Below are 5,039 nucleotides of genomic sequence, written 5' to 3' on the forward strand. Positions count from 1 at the left end.
GCTAGAATGCTCCTTAGAAGATACAGTATCAGGAAGGACTAGTCCCTGGGTTAGGACATCGTGCTTGGTAAAGTGGAGGGTCATTGAAAAAGAGGAAGATTCTCACCAAGATGGATTGACAAGAGGCAGCAGCAATGGGCTTAAATGAAACAACAATTTATGAGGATGGCGAAGGACCTGGCAGTGTTTCGTTCTGTTGTGCATTGGGTCACTATGAGTCAGAATCTACTCCATAGCACTGAACAATAGCAGAGGAACAATTAGAAAAAAATAACAAAAATTCTGAAGAAAGCCAGAGAATTATGTGGGACACCATCCATCAAGAGGAATAACTTACATGTGATTAGAATTTCAGAACAGAAAAAGACAACAAATTTTCAAAGAGTTGTTGCAAGAAACTTTCCTAAAATCATGAAAGATGAAAAGATATGAATTCAAGAACCTGAACAAACAAAACAAACTCCAAACAGGATAGATCGATAGAGCACACCCCCAGTCCCCCACCCCACCCCCAAAAAACTTACCAAGACTTATTACAATTAACCTCTTTAAAACCAAAGACAAGGAAAGAATTCTGAGAACAACTTGGGAAAAATGAAAATTTACCTACCTACAAATTTACCTCAATAGAAACCATGTAGGCAAGAAGACAATGGGAAGACATATATAAAACTCTTGAAAGAAAAAAACGTTGTCAACCAAGAATCATATATCCAGCAAAAATGTCACTGAAATATGATTGTGAAATTGGGACATTTCCAGATAAACAGAAATTAAGAGAATTTGTAAAAATCAGACCAACCTTACAAAAACAGTAAAGGGAGTTCTTTGAACAAAGAAGCAAAAACAGCAAATAGTCTGAGATTAACATATATGACAATATCACCTAGAATTCAACCCAGATATGTTGTTGTTGTTGTTAAGAGTTGGTTCTGACTCATAGTGACCTCCTCAGTTACTATGGAGCAGCTGGTGAGTTTCAACTGCTGATCGTACAGCTAGCAGTCCAGTGCTTATCCTACAGCACCACACTAGGCTGAAAATAAGGAACCAGAATTATCAGCTGGCAGCAAAAACAAAAAGCAAAAAGAGGGAATACTGTAGTTACAGAACTTCCAAATGAAAAGAAGATTTCAATAAATAAAAACAAGTCCAATTGTAAACCCGAAACTAGTTCTATGAATTGAAATATCATCCAAAAGCCGAACACGTTTCCCAGTTTCAACTCAGCAATAAGGCCCAGAAGCACTGGAGCAAATTCTTAGAGGTGGGATTATGGGTCACTTCTATACTCGTCATTACATTTTTTTTCTATTTTCTAACTTTCTGCAATAATGCAGCAAGAATTAAAAAAAAATTATCTGTTATATCCATACCTATATCTTAATATTATAGAAGAAAAAAAGAAACCCTGAAATATCAATGTCAGCAACTAAAACCCTGAGAGCAAAAAACCAAAGAAACAAAAAACCAAACACTAGGCTTGGACTGTGGTCACTGTTGTTAGGTGTCATAGAGATGGTTTATGTTCACAGTGACCTGAAGCCGTGGTAATTGTTTTAAAGCACATTGGCTTAGATATCTGCCTTGCTTCTTATTTTGTTATGAGTGCTTTACCATATGATTGAATTTTTTGTGATGCCACACACCCTTTGGCTCAGACCTCACTGAAATACTCTGTTACTGTATCATAGCTGAGATTTTCCTACAGAATGACAAAGGGATCATTTCCCATTGGCTTTTTTATTTATTTATTTTTTGTGTGGGGGGGGGTGAGTCAGGATGGTACAAGGGCAGAAGTGATGGAGGCCTAACACAATTTCACTTTAAGGCTGGTTTAGGTTACCAATGCCAGATTTAGCGTTTCTTTTCAGGACAGACATGGCAAGATTAGGCTTTCAGTGGCCAGGCTAGGGCCTTGCAAAGTTTTAGGAGCAAGACATACAAGGCAGAAGTAAGTTTTAAATGGCCAGGTTTTCAGGCAACAGTTTCAGCTAGGCTTTGACTACCAGACCCAGGATTCAGGCTTTGTAAAGCCAAGTTCGAACAGCCTTGATATTGCAGGTTTAGAGCACTGTTGGCAACATGCTCAGGCAGGCTTAAAAAGAAAGAGCCTAGGCTTAAGGTTTTTTAGGAGCCAGTTCATGCAAGTTTAGGCTTAGGCCACAGCGAAGGTATGCTTGTATTGCTCCCCAGACCGGGATGGAGTGGTGTTTCCAAGAGGGCACCTGCAGAGGCACTAAGCCCGCAGGTTAGTGGTGTGGGGTGAAACTGACTGCCTGCCGCCCAGGAAGCATTAAAACTTTGAGACATAGTCCCAGATCTGAAGCAAGTAGAGGTGAGGAGATGAGAACAAAGGCGCCAGGAGCTCCAGAAAGGCACACTAGTCACAGATCACCCACACTCTATCCAGCCCCCAACATTCAGCAACACTCATGTATTCAATGGCCAGCCACAAGCCATCAGCCAGGCCTAACTTGAGGAAGTACAGGCTCTCCCTTACCCAACTCCGGTCCTAGAACACCACCAGGTGTTGCCAACAGCCAGCAGGGACAGCTGTGTGGCACCTAACGTGGCGAGGCCAGTTTCAGAATTAGACTCAGTCCTACACAGTCAGGCAACCTTATGTGGCGTGAAGACGGAAAGGCGAGGGAACCGGTTTCATAAGAACGGGTTTAAATGATCAGGATTATTAGAGCTTTGTATGGCCTGAGTCAAGCAAATTTAGATGTTCAGGACCAAACTTTGGGCAACTTTAGAGTATGGAGTGTTGTTGTTAAGTGCCGTCAAGTCGGTTCTGACTCATAGTGACCCTGTATAGGGTTTCCGAGGAGCCGCTGGTGGGTTTAAACTGTCGACCTTGTGGTTTGCAGTTCAGTGCTAGTCCTACAGTACCCCGTCTGAGTCTGGATTGTTTGTCGTTGGTAATAGCCGTCGAGTCGGTTCCGACCCATAGCGACCCTTGTATATGGTTTCTGAGGAGCAGCTGGTGAGCTTGAAACGTCAACCTTGCAGTCCAAACGGCTTTGCAGTCTGGTGCATTACTCCACAGCGCCACACCAAGTTTGGATTAGGCGTGCATAAAAATTTTGCAAGGTTAGGTTAGAAGTTTGGGAGCAACAGGGTCAGAAAGACTGAGGTGCTCAGGACCTGATTTCGGGCTTTTGAAGAGAAAAGGTGCCACAAGGTAAGCCCATGGTTCAGCAGGCTGGACGGCCCATTCCACAGCTTTGGAAGGTTTAGTGGATTACGAGTTGGGTTACCAACCGAAAAGTCAGCAGTTCAAATCTACCAGCTGCTCCGTGGGAGAAAGATGAGGCTTTCTGGTCCTGTAAAAAGATTTACAGCCCCAGAAACCGTCTACAGGGTCACTATGTGTCAGAATGGACTCCACAACACATAACCACCACCACCATGCTGACATAGGGGAGTGCGGTGGCTCCATAGGATAAGCACTGGAAAACGAGCCACAAAGTCGCCAGTTAAGAAACCCTATATGAGTTGAAACCGACTCCATGGCACTTAACAACAACAACAACAATGCAGATATACCACCATCTTTCTGTCCCATGTTGAAAGACGCCTATTTTTTTTTTTGCAAATAGTATTTCAAATACGAGCAGGGGCACCTAGGTGGCCAGATTTCAGTGACACTTCCAGATCAAGACAGACTAGAAACAAATGTCTGGTGATCTAATTCTGAAAATTAGCCAATGAAAGCCCCTTGAATATTGAATATTGTCTGATATAATGCTGGAAGATAAAATTGAGTACACTAACAATTGCGAAAACGACTCAGCATCAGGCAATGCTTTGTTCTGTTGTGCAAAAGAGGACAATAAGTCAGAGATAACGTGACAGCAAATAGCAATTCTGAAATAAAATAAAATTATAATGGAGATTATTTCAAGGATTATAAACAGGCTTGAAAGAAAGACATGGAAGATAAATCCAAACGACCTGCAATGGCTGCAGTATGATCCGAGTGACAGAGGTGCACTCTACTTCAAAACTAAATATGTTGAACTCTTCTATGAACAAAATTTTGAACACGCTGAGAAAAAGAAACTGCCTAACGATCTATCACACATAAGTGTGGTAAGTCAAGAAAAAGAAACAATCCAGGGAAGAAGATAATGAACTACACACAATATATAAAGTCAAATGATATTTGGACTATGATCACAAAAGATGTCCTTATCTATTCTGGAGCATCTACTCACACCTGACCTTTTTGCAATACATGTTGATGGCCAAACTACAAGAAGGTATCTATAACAAACAAGTTGTTCTTGTACTGAGTTATAAAAGAAGTTTGTGGGGTTTATGCAAGCTATGTGCCAAGATAAAACCGTCCTGCATGAAGTAGAATTTTTTACAAACATAAATAATAAGTTCAACACCCTCTCCATACACAGAGTAGACAGGGATGGGCAACTTGGACATTGGCTACCCAAAATGAGGGGTCTTCAAAGGGAAGAAGTGACTGGCTTACAAGCTTTCAAGAGGAGCCTAGATCCTGAGGGCATGGAGGAAGGTAGAATCTCCACTGAGTAGTATCTAATCTGTCTAGGCGGGGTTGATGAAAGGAAATGTGAATAGGTCTCTTGTGATACAATAGTGAATAATTTTTATCAGGACTGATTGTGAGGGTTGGAAATGTAAAGGTAGACGTTTTGTAGCAAGGACGGGAGTGATTAACTTTCCAGTCTAAGAATGGAGGTCCCTGGGACCATCAAAGGAGAAGAGCTGAGAGCTGGACCCTACCCAGAGAAGCAGTGACACCAGAGATGGAGGCAGAGACGATGATGTGGAGAGATGAAGCAGCTGGGAACTTCAGACCCAGAGAGGGAGAGGGTCTGTGTACTGATGACTGGCGGGGGGGAGAAAGGGGGGCAAGCTTGTAGGATATACCCTTTGGTTGGTTGATGATGCATGGAGGGGATTGTAACCATGGCAATGAAACAATATACGATAGGATGAATGTAAAACTAATGTTCTCCCATGTAATCTATCACATAATTAACAAAAAAATTTTT

The sequence above is a fragment of the Chrysochloris asiatica genome, unplaced genomic scaffold, assembly GCF_000296735.1.
Source record: "Chrysochloris asiatica unplaced genomic scaffold, ChrAsi1.0 scaffold00236, whole genome shotgun sequence".
In the NCBI taxonomy this organism is placed as follows: domain Eukaryota; kingdom Metazoa; phylum Chordata; class Mammalia; order Afrosoricida; family Chrysochloridae; genus Chrysochloris; species Chrysochloris asiatica.